Genomic DNA, 13,079 nt, shown 5'->3' on the forward strand with positions numbered 1-13,079 from the left:
TGGCTCAATGAGTCCTGAATGTCTCCGCGGTGGGAGGAGGACAGACAATTCTGTTTAACATTCTTATTCTATCAAATTATTAAAAATTATGAAAATCATAATGGCCACATCAACTTATTTTTCATGATATGGATTTAGGGATAGATATTAATATCTGTATAGATATAGAAACATAGTCCCAGAGGACCGTAGGGCTGCTCGCTCAACAGACAGAGAAAACTGGTGGCGGCTTAATCTCAGGGTCGCCACGCCTCATGCAAGGGAAGAGGTTGAGAAGGAGGGAGCTTCATGATAACCTCGGCCGATGCAGGAATTGAACCCACACCGTTAACATCATTCTGCATTGCAAACCAGCCTAGGGATAACTCAAAATAAAGCCAAGTACTGGGGATTTTGGAGATCTGAAATAAAAACTGAAAACCATGAAAGTCAGCAGGTCTGTGGAGAGAGGAATAGCTAAAACCATATTGCACTTGAAAGGATACCTGTGTTTCTCTCTTTCCAGATGCTTTCTGTCTACCATTACTGCAGCCTGTTCTCTCCAGCTCTGCCTGATCTCATTTCTGATGATAACAGACTTGTGCTTTTTAGCAATTGCATTGTGTGGTCTTTTACAATCAACCTGAACAGCAATTGGGGCTTTGCTTTAACACATGATTGTGAAGATGACATCTCCAATGTATAGGTTTCCCTCAGTACTGCAGTGAAGTGTCAACCTTTGTCTTTATGTGCCTCCATTCATAGAGCAGGACTTGAACATGAGACTACGTGAGAATAAGACTACTACACACTGAACCACAGCTGACACTGACATCTAATGCAGTGATGGATGAGGTATTGTTAATATTTTCTCATTAAATTTACATAAACTTTATTGCCTGGAATTTACATGGAAGCAGATGTTTTCCCTAACTACTGCAGTCACTTCAGTGTAAGGCGAAGGAGTAAAATGCAAGTGGACAAAAATGGAAGTCTATGCCATTTCTTTGGGATTTTTTTTCCTGAAGTTAGGGTGGTACATAGTCAGGACCACATCAATGTGAGCTGGCATAGGTACTGGAGGCAGGGACAGCAGTGGAGAGACGTCCCCATAGCTGGACTTCAGTTGTTAGATACTATCTGTTAAACACAAGGTATTTGTTCAGCAGTGACAGGAAATGTGCATGTTTCTGTCAGAAACTCCAAAGCCAGTACACACCCTTGGACAGAAGGATTGCTGGATTGCATCTCAGGCACTTGTGCTGACGATGACTGTCCCTGACGTATTCCTAACCATGTGGCAAATCAATGTCCTGTACAGTTGTGTCATCTGTTTACAAACAGTTGGTGAGAAGTGTAGAGGGATCCTAAAAGGGGAGGTGGAGAAGGGGGTCATGGCATATACTGTGGAGGGCGACGGTAGGAATTCTGTTCTCATTCACTCCCACATGTCACCCCACCCTGTCCTGTCTGTCAGAACTACACATGGTACTTGTTCTTCCCTCTAACTAAGTCTGGTGTGCAATCTTAGGAGGGAATAGTCCAGGTTTGCACAAAGGTAGTCTTGGATGCTTATTACATTGACGCTCTTTATTTGAATGTAAGAATGAGTTTTTGTGAATTAGTTATTGTCATGGTATTTATGTTGGACCCACCTAGTTCCTGTGATGGGTGTCAGCAGGGAAGAGGGGAGAGGGTAGTTTGGTCTGGGAGGGGGTCATGCCAGAAAGCTTTCCAGTGTTAGCACAGTTCTCAGGTGGAGCTTTCCTGCCTGAGGCCTGCACATGTTTCTGAGGGAGATTGACCGATGGCTCCAGGCTCCCAGTGCTCTCATCTGCCAAATATGGAATTAATGTCAGCGATGGCAGAAAGAGACCATGAATTAGCTACTTTGGAGGTGGAGCTCACTGGTATCTCTCCATTGCCAATTCGCCCGTTTTATCTTCCCTCCCATCAGCTTTCCAACTATTTCTCAGGATGAAAGGATTCTGCTCCTCATGAATTATGTATGTGTTGTGGATTCTATGCTTCAAAAGACTCTTCATGTCTCCTTAAGCTATTGCAATTAGCTTCATTAGTTCTGAGGAAGCTTTACACTGATTTCTCTCCACAGATGCTGCCAGACCTGCTGAGCCTTTCCAGCAATTTCTGTATTTGCTGCTGATTTCCAGCATCCGCAGTTCTTTCAGTTTTTATGCAACTAGGGTGACACGGTGGCACAGTGGTTAGCACTGCTGCCTCACAGCGCCGGAGACCCGGGTTCAATTCCTGCCTCAGGCGACTGACTGTGTGGAGTTTGCACGTTCTCCCCGCGTCTGCGTGGGTTTCCTCCGGGTGCTCCGGTTTCCTCCCACAATCCAAAGATGTGCAGGTCAGGTGAATTGGCCATGCTAAATTGCCCGTAGTATTAGGTAAGGGGTAAATGTAGGGGTATGGGTGGGTTGTGCTTCGGCGGGTCGGTGTGGACTTGTTGGGCCGAAGGGCCTGTTTCCACACTGTAATGTAATCTAATCTAATCTAGCTTCCTGGCTTCACTGATGAACTCATCACTCCACCGATGAAAATTGTCAGCGAATGGGTTTGTGTCAAATCCTGTACTGAAACCATTTTCCGGGATTATCACCCCACTGTATCCCACCACACATATACACACACACATATTCAGCTTTTTGAAGTGGGCCTCTTGGATCACACTAAATGAGAGGAGAGAAGGACAATAGAGGGATGATACAAGTCTAACAGCGTGAGCAACAGCCATTAGAGAGAATAGCCTATCAGAAGCAGGACATGTAGACAGGGTGTTAATGTTGTTACAAACAACTGAATGCAGTCAGTTTTTTTTTATTCATTCGTGGGATGTGGACGTCATTGGCCAGGTCAGTATTTATTGCCCATTCCTAAATGCCCAAAGGGCAGCTGAGAGTTAACCACATGCACACAGGGCGAGGTGCACCCTGAGTTGTACGACGATGGGCAGACAATACCTTGAGATAGCAGCTGATTGAGATTAAACTAATACTCAACTGTTAGAACAGTAAGGGTCAGCAAAGTAATACTGAGCAAACATGTTCCAGATCGCACACATAGGGTCTGCATAAACCCCACGTAACAAGCCTCAATAGACTGAATAACTGTAACAAGCCAGCCGACTGGGCTGAGTAAATGTACACAGCTCTTGTAACTAGAGTCTTGTGGTGCACTGGTAGTGTCCTTACCTTGAAGCTAGGCAGACCTGGGTTCAAGTCCACCTGCTTCCAGGAATTGTGTAATGTCATTTCTGAACAGGTTGCTTAGAAAGTATCCATCTCTACTCAAAATGAGTGTACAGAACTCTGCTGAAGTTCAACTCTCTTTTGATGTTAAATAAACTGCTTGAATTCAAAACATTCACACAATGTGGTAGTCTTTATTTGATCTCTACTCCACCTTTGATGTCATTCTCTTCTTCTCCTTCAGATGTTGCACTTTGTTGAATAAATATCTGCAAAGATTAAAGTGTTTCTTTTTCATTTTCACCAAATCCCTGAGCTTAATTTTCTATCGGGAGCAAGACTCAAACTAATGACATGCATTTGGATGAATAGCCGGCCAGAATTCCGAATGGTATTCCAGCCATGTTAATGCCTGTGTTTTTTTATATAAATTTTGCCGCACATACAAAAACTGATGCAAGGAAACTGGAGCTGAATCTCACCTCAACAGATGAGAACAGCCTGGTGGAACATGCTGAGAAAGGTCATCATGTGAAGGAAGTTTGGTTTTCAGGCATTGAGTTGCACAAGGAACAGAAGGACTGAATAGCCTAGCTTCAGCCTGTCAACGTTGAGAGAATTAATTATCTGGTCGGGTTTCATGTGGATGAGAAGTACGCCTACCCTATGCTTCTACTACAGTTGAGAGTCAATGGTCACTGATGTACACAAGTAAATGGAAGTAGTTTGACCCGTTACTAATCAGAAAGTATAAGTACATGTGCAAGGCAGACTGATGGGCAATTATCCTGGAGCCTGTAAGTATGGAGGCAAACAAATGGGCAGGAAGTGAAGATAACGATAAGCATTTCATATTCAGTATCTGTCATTATTTCAAATTCAAAGAGGGACAACATGGGACATCAAAACAGCAATCTGAACGTAGAAGAGAACCAATCCTGAAGTATTGCATTTTAACATTGGAGTTCACAAGATGTGTATCTTAATCCATGTGATTGTGCTGACTTATAATGTAACCAATGCAATGTATACATCCTGTTATTTTACTTTTGCATGTTGCCATTTTCCTCCCCTGAAGGTTCCAGCTGATACTGGATTAACGTTCCCAGGATACTCACATTTATCTAATACTATACAACATATGCAATTCACACATTGGTCAACTTCAGGGGTTTTTGACAGCGAAGAACATCTGTCCTGATTTTTATACAGAAATAAGAAGAAATAGGCCATTGATAATCCCATAAGTCGCTTTCTGCAGATGAAACTGGACAAAACTGAAGAATGAACAATCCAGGTGGTACCTGATGAAGGAGCGACGCTCCGAAAGCTAGTGTGCTTCCAATTAAACCTGTTGGACTATAACCTGGTGTTGTGTGATTTTTAACTTCAGGAACAATGTGTACCCAATAAACGCAGTCTGCTGATTCCTACATAACAGACCTAAACAAGACCACATAACATGCCAACATGACTCTAGCCACCCTGCCGTATACTAAAGACATCTCAGAGATGACGACCAGACTACTCCAGCCCCTAGGCACCATGGTAGTCCACAAACCTACCACCACACTGAAACAGCTCCTCATGAATATTTAAAGGACCCCATGCGAACAACCAGCAGAATGAATGCCATATACAACACACCCTGCAAGGCCTGTAACAAACATTACATCGGACAGATTTGCAGGAAACTAGCCACCAGGATACATGAGCACTAACTAGCCACCAAAAGACATGACCAACTATCACTAGTATCAGGAGAAAGTGAGGACTGCAGATGCTGGAGATCAGAGCTGAAAAATGTGTTGCTGGAAAAGCGCAGCAGGTCAGGCAGCATCCAAGGAGCAGGAGAATCGACGTTTCGGGCATAAGCCCTTCTTCAGGATGCTGCCTGACCTGCTGTGCTTTTCCAGCAACACATTTTTCAGCTTATCACTAGTATCACTAGTATACACCACACAGATGAAGAGGGACACCAGTTCAACTGGGACAATACATCCATCCTGGGACAGGCTAAACAAAGATATGCACGAGAATTCCTAGAGGCCTGGATTTCAAACCAAAAGTCCATTAACCCCATTCACCAAAAGAACCAGAAGTGATACCATCCACCGCAACAGACCAAGACAAATAAATAGCAGCAGGACAGAACAACAGTGCTTCATCGGAGGCTCACTGATGATATTACCTAGCATAATGACGAAATGACTGAGAACAAATCTACGAGCTCAGTGAGCAAACGTACAACCTGAATCACAATCTGAGCTAGAAATCTTCCCCAAAAGTGCAAGATTAATTGGCACGTTTACTCTGGTTGATGAAGCATTGCCATGGACACGTCTACAATTCAGTGGTGATCAGAGTCTTACTGTGTCACAAGTAACTCCACAGCAGTCTGGACATATTTTAACGACAACCTTTTATTTTCAGACTGGCACAAAAAATACAGCCATGGATCTACACAGTTTCAGAGTGTCTCTTCCATTAAGTCCCTTTGTTCAGTACTTTCTGTTCATCATGTGATACTCTACCATCGCTACCTCATGTTCCCTCAGGCACATACTGTTAAGTCATTACTCTATTACTCGTGGAAAGAGCACCAGGGGAACTATTAGCTTTGCAATTCCTTGTTAATTTAAAAAGACTCAAGGCTGGAACATCTTCCTTTTATTTGCATATCATGGGTCCCTGTATACAGTAGATCGCTTGAAAAATTGAACAAGCTGGTTAACTGTCACAAATTGGTTGTTAGTTTAACTATTGACAAACTTAGGATTGTTCGGCAGAAATTGCCAAGTCACAGACTCACAGTTAACAATGGGCATGCTCTTTGGTGTTTCGCAAGTACAGGCTGATTGAACAGTCTGTATTCCACTTACTTTGAATAAGGGAAGGAACATACAGTTGTCCTATCTATCTTTTCAGTGATAGTTAATCTCTGTAGTGCTAGGCAACTAATTAACTGATGTTTCAACATAGACACTAGACTAGTCATTACTTTAATCAATGATACAATATGGGGCAGTGATTTAGCATCTCATATTACACCATTCTCTACTTTTATTCCACAGAAATCATTGGAAACAAAATTTCAGGAGAAATGGAAAAATGGACAACCGATTCAATATGATACATGTTGCTCTGCAGCACAAAGGCAAGATCTACTCCGATAATGGCAGGATCAGACTGAAACATTCACTGACCGCTTAGCCTAAGATGACGTAATTTAATTTATGATCTGTGAAGAAATGAAGGACTCGTGAAAATTGCAACAAAAAATGGGAAACAATGTTGATTTTAAAATGGTTGGAATTGTTAAGGAAATTTCCAGGGTGAGGGGTATACGTTTATACATTAGGATTAATCCCAAAGATTGACACAAATTATTCAACATGAAGGTAATCATTCTCTGTGACTTTTTTTTTATAAACTGAAGGTCAATCCTGCTTGAGAAAGCATGAATCAGTCAAACGTTGTTGTTGATTTAATATTTTATTTGCACAACAGAAAGCAAGAACTGTTTCTTTTTGAAGGTGTTGAGGGAAATGCAACATAAGGAACATTTCTGAGTACTGCCACTAGCTGTCCTCCTTGATTGTGTCTAAGATTCCTCACAGTGCAATAAGAGACACATTTCCTAATCACCCAATGATTCTGGAGCAAGATTCCTGAGTAACACAACAATGAATAGGCAAACATCAATTTGGAGATACTTGAAGGAAAGCAAAAATCTATGCTGAAGAATCAGCAGGTTGAATCACTGTTGTGTTATGATTTGAATGCTGTCACTATACAGATCGAGAACCCTTAAGATTTTGCATTTGCCATTAGGAGAGACAGATCATAGTCAAGTAAGAAACAGTAAGGTATTTGGTAAGGCCAGAGAAAGAGGGCATGGAGTAAGGTAAACAAGATACAGATACAGAAGGAAGGTGATAATGACAGGGACATAAAACATCGAATATAGAACAGTACAGCACAGTACAAGCCCTTCAGCACCTCGATGTTGTGCCAGCCTTTTGTCTTACTCTAAGATCAGACTAACCTTCATGCCCTTCATTGTACTATCCTCCATGGGCCTATGCAAGAGTCTCTTAAATGTCCCTAATGTATCTGACTTTACCACCACTTCAGGCAGTGCCTTCCATGCACCCACTACTCTCTGTGTAAAGAACTTGCCTCTGACACTGGGGTGGCATGGTGGCTCACAGAGCCAGGGACCCAGGTTCAATCCCAGTTTTGGGGAACAGTCTGTGTGGAGTTTGCACATTCTCCCTGTGTCTGCGTGGGTTTCTTTCGGGTGCTCCGGTCTCCTCCCACAGTCCAAAGATGTGCTGGCTAGGTGAATGGGCCATTCTAAATTGCCCATAATGTTCGGTGCATTAGTCAGAGTGAAATGGGTCTGAGTGGGTTACTCTTCGGAGGGTCGGTGTGAACTTGTTGGGCTGAAGGGCCTGTTTTCACACTGTAGGGAATCTAAACCTTCCCCAAATTACCTGAAAATTATGCTCCCTCATGACAGACATTTCCACCATGGGAAAAGGTCTCTGGCTATTTATGCCTCTCAACATCTTGTACACCTCTATCAAGTAACCTCTCATCCTTCGTCACTCCAATAAGAAAAGCCCTAGTTTTCTCAGCCTTTCTTTATAAGACATGCCCTCCAGTCCAGGTAGCATCCTGGTAAATCTCCTCTGCACCTTCTTGAAAGCTTTCACATCCTTCCTATAATGAGGTGACCAGAACTGAACACAATATTCCATGTGTGATCTAACAAAAGCTCTATGGAGCTGCAGCATAACCTCATGGCTCTTAAACGCAATCCCCCTGCTAAAATGAATGCCAACACACTATATGCCGCCTTAGCAACCTTACCAAATTAGTGACAACCTTGAGGGATCTATGAACATGGACCCCAAGATCCCTCTGTTCCTCCATACTGCCAAGAATCCTGTCTTTAACCCTGTAATCTGCATTCAAATTGGACTTTCCAAAGTGAATCACTTCCCACTTTTCCAGGTTGAACTCCATCTGTCTCTTCTCAGCTTAGTTCTGCACCCTGTCAATGTCCCGTTGCAACCTACAACATCCTCCACACTATCCACAACTCCACTAACCTTTGTGTCATCAGCAAACTTACTAACCCACCCTTCCACTTCTTCATCCAAGTCATTTATAAAAATCCCAAAGAGCAGAGGTCCCAGAACTGAGCCCTGTGGAACACCAGTGGTCACTGAGCTCCAGGCTGAATACTTTCCATCTGCTACCACCCTCTGTCTTCTATGGGCCAGCCAATTTGTATCCAGACAGCCACATTTCCCTGTATCCATGCCTCCTTACTTTATGAATGAGCCTACCATGGGGAACCTTATCTAACGCCTTGCCAAAATCCATATACACCACATTCACTGCCCTACCTTCATCAATGTGTTTTGTCATATCCTCAAGGAATTCAATAAGGTTTGTGAGGCATGACTTGCCCTCCCAAAGCCATGCTGACTATCTCTAATCAAACTATGGTTTTCCAAGTATTCATAAATCCTGTGTCTCAGAATCCTCTTCAATACTTTGCTCCCCACTGACTTAAGACTGACTGGTCTGTAATTCCCAGAATTAGCCCTGTTCCCTTTCTTGAACAAGGGAATAACATTTGCCACCCTCCAATCATCTGGCACTACTCCAGTGGACAGTGAGGACACAAAGGTCATCAACAAAGGTGCAGCAATCTCCCCTCGCTTCCTGTAGTAACCTTGGGAATATCCCATCTGCCCAGGGGATTTATCTATCCCTATGTTTTTCAAACTTTTCAGCACATTCTCCTTCCTAACATCAACCTGTTCTCATATATCAGCTTGTTTCATGCTGTCCTCACAAATGTCAAGGTCCCTCTCACTAGTGAATACTAGTAATGCATTCATTAAGGACCTCCCCTATTTCTTCCGACTCCAGGCACAAGTTCCCTCCACAATCCCTGATCAGCCCTACCCTCACTCTGGCCATCCTCTTGTTCCTCACATAAGTGGAGCATGCCTTAGGGTTTTCCTAAATCTTACCCACTAAAGCTTTTTCCTGCCCCCTTCTAGTTGTCCTGAGTCCATTCTTCAGTTCCTTCCTGGCCACCTTGTAATCCTCTAGAGCCCTGTCTGATCCTTGCCTCCTCAACCTTAAGTAAGCTTCCTGCTTCCTCTTGACTAGATGTTCCACATCCCTTGTCACCCAAGGTTCTTTCAGACTACCATCCCTTCCTTGCCTCAGTGGGACAAACCTGTCCAACACTATCAGCAAATGCTTCCGAAGCAACCATCACTTCTTTGTCATGCTTTCCTCTGTGTACAGCTGTTCCCAATTTAAGTGTCCCAGTTCCTGCCTAATAGCATTGTAATTCCCCCTCCTCAATTAAACACTTTCCCATGGTGTCTGCTCCTATCCCTCTTCATGTTGAGAGTTGAGAGTTCAGCTTTGCAGGCTTTATAGTTACTCAATATAGATAGTCAGTCATTTATAAGACCTAGCTCAAAAAGGGACAAGACTAAATTTCCCTGAATATAAGTAATCTGGGGAAGGAAAAGAATGAAGAAGAGATGTTATCCTGATGTTACAATGCTGGTAAGAAAGGATCTCCTAGAGGGACAAACAAACAATTGAGTTACAATCACACGACAGGGATATTTTTTAACAGGACAACAAACAGAGTTGACTAGATAGTGGAGAATTTTTGTTAGGAATTTGCCCAAGCTTGCGAAACATACAGAGTATTATATAAAGAGTATTTCACTGTTCTAATATAGACTAGGATAGTAATTGCATAACAGTAAAAAAAGGGAACGATTTCTAAATTGTTTACAGAGTAATTTTCTTGATTATTATCATACTGGAGCAAAAGGAAAACTGGCATAACTGGATCTGGTTGTGTGGGATGAGATGGGTGACAAAGGCCCGGTATCAGGAGGGCAACACTTAGAGAATACCAAAAATGCTGTCATAACGTTGAGGTGGCAATGGAGCAGTCCAGAATATGCATACTTGATTGGAGGAGAGCCAGTTATTGGGTTGGAATCAGATCCTGGCCTAGACAGATTGGAATCATAAATTGGCAGAGCTGTAATAGAATAATAGACTGCCTTTGTAGAGATGCTGGAACGAAAAAGGTCCAATCCAACAAGAGTGAAAAATAGAACTAAGGAAACCTGAGCAATGAATAAGATCGGAAGTAAGATGATGGAGAGAAGGAGTGTGAAGAAGATGTCTGGTTGATCATACAATTGAGAACCAGGTTGAATATAGAGTGTTCAATGGAGAAAATGAAAAGGACACGAGAGCCAAAGAGAGGGTTTGAGAAGAGACTTTCAACTGACAGAGAATGGAATCTAAGCAAAAAGTAATGAATAGCGAGTGAGTGATAAGTGCAGGAATACTGGAAATTGGGCAGTCTAAAAGTGGATTTGTGTATAAAGGTAAAGGACATTCCGCTTCAGTGATGGACAGACCTTTCTGTAGCTCATGACCCTTTTCGTGTATTTGTCTGAGTGCCAGTACCAAGTCGTTGATGCCTCTGCTCTCTCTGAAACTGCACTGGCTCTCTGGGTGATTCCCATTTACAATGATCTGCTCAAGGCTGTTCAGAAATATTCTAGTCTGAATCTTTCTGGTGATAGAATAAAACAGATGTTCCTATACTATACAGTCTGACTTTCCATTGTTGTTGTTGTGTAAAAGATAATGACAGAATCACAAAGATCCAATGGGATATGGCCTTGTTCCCAGTAGCTCTTGACCAACTCTGCAGGAGCATCTTAGGGTCGTATCCTAGTCCCAACCATGTTCAGGTGCTTCAATACATCATGTTTCCTCCATTGCTGTTCCTTCAATGTTGCTGGGTCAAAATGCTGAAATTCCCTCCCTGACAGTATTGTGGATTTACCTACAGTACATGGACTGCAGTGGTGCATGAAAGCAGCTCAACTAGGGACAAGCAATAAATGCTGGTACAGCCAACAATGGCCATGGTCCATGAGTGAATATAAATATCTCTGCTGGTCTTCAGAGAGAGTTTAGTGCATCACAGAAGTTTTTATGTCATCAGTAACAGCGAGCAGTTGAGTTTTGCTTTCCATAAGTGTGATGCCCCAGTCATTTTGGATGCTCCTCAGTTGATGTTGAAGAGCACTGCATGCTTGATGGTGTTTTTTTTACTCAGCTGGCCAGCTGGGCTGACTGTTTTATTGACACCAGATCTTGGATTTCATAGAATCATAGAATCCCTACAGTGCAGAAATAGGCCATTTGGCCCATTGAGTCTGCACCAACCCTCTGAAGATAAATCCACCCAGACCCACCCTCACCCTACATCAACCATGCATGTACCGTGGCTAACCCACCTAACCTGCACATCCCTAGTTACTATGGGCAATTTACCATGGCCTATCCACCTAACCTGCACACCTTTGGACTGTGGGAGGAAACCAGAGTACCCAATAAAAACTCATGCAGAAAAAGGGGAGGACGTATGAACTCCACACAGACTGTCATCCAAAGCTGGAATCAAATGCGGGTCCCTGGCAGTATGAGACCATGCTGCCCATCTTCTTGTTATTTTCACCAAATAAATCCATGTTTTTCTTGGTGTTGAGTCCAATGGAAGTATCCAATGAGCTTTCTTGGGTTCCCTGAAATTTTCTCTTTTGCTTTTTCAAAGCTTAGTTCCAGACAAAATGGCAACAATCAGAACCTTACTGTTCATGCTCAGTAGGTCCATTGACCCTCCTGTTAACACGAATTGTAGCTGTTGAAATCAGACCAAGTAAATGCAGGAGTTTGTAGTTTGTGTGGTACTGTCATATCAAACATTTGCTCTCCTTACAAACTGTGCTTCCTGAATCTCCCAATCCACTGAAGCTAATGATCTTGCCATGTATCAAGTGTGAAGCTGGCTGATTTTTGATTACATTTGGTTGCTGATACAACAGCTGCTTCAGCAAAAGATTAAATGGCTTTAATAACAGTTTCTGTGTTCAGTTGCTCATTAATGAAGGAATGTCCCATTTCATGTCAAGAGTTTGCCATGTGGCAGTAAGCACAGCCATTTGCTATTACTGGGATGTACCACATATCTCCACGTGACACCAACCCAATGTTTTTACTCTGTGAAGGTTTTTATTAGCAGTAGAATTACATTGCTTAGACAGAAACAGCAGAAGGCTGAGTAAAGCCTGTGGCATCAGCTACAAACACTCTCAGCAATCAATATGTCTCGTGGCCATTGCCGGAATACTATCCTAGGAGATGGAGTGCGATTCGCTGAATCACTTCAGCGAATATTTGTTAAATGCCAGGTTATTGTATCACTTTTGGATGTCAGTAAATGGTAAAACTTCAGTGAGTTGACATTAGGCAGCATAATATCAGTGACCCGCACATAACTCCCTCCCTCACCATTTTCGCAAAGAAATTAACAGTTGTGTTTCCACTGGATTATTGTCTTTGTTACAGTGGGAAAGCATGATTTCACGATAAGCATTCTTGGGCAGTGGGGTTAATCTAGTAGACGTTATGGCCGGATGTCCTTCTTCCGTGCTGCAAACATTTGTAATGAGTATTGCACGTCACAAATTCAATTGTACGCTGATCTTCTGAGTGGTCGCGCCAACTTCATGGTCTAGGGAATGACACAGATCATAGTATTCCTACAGTGGGGAAGCAGGCCATTTGGCCCATTGAGTCTATACCAACCCTACAAAGAGCATCCCACCCAGACTCACACCCACACCCTATCCCTGTAGCCCTGTATTTCCCATGGCTAATCCACCTAATCTGCACATCTGTAGACTGGGGGAGGAAACTGGAGCACCTGGAGTAAATCCACAGACACAGGGAAAATGTGCAAAC

Source organism: Chiloscyllium plagiosum, chromosome 1, assembly GCF_004010195.1.
Source record: "Chiloscyllium plagiosum isolate BGI_BamShark_2017 chromosome 1, ASM401019v2, whole genome shotgun sequence".
Classification (NCBI taxonomy): domain Eukaryota; kingdom Metazoa; phylum Chordata; class Chondrichthyes; order Orectolobiformes; family Hemiscylliidae; genus Chiloscyllium; species Chiloscyllium plagiosum.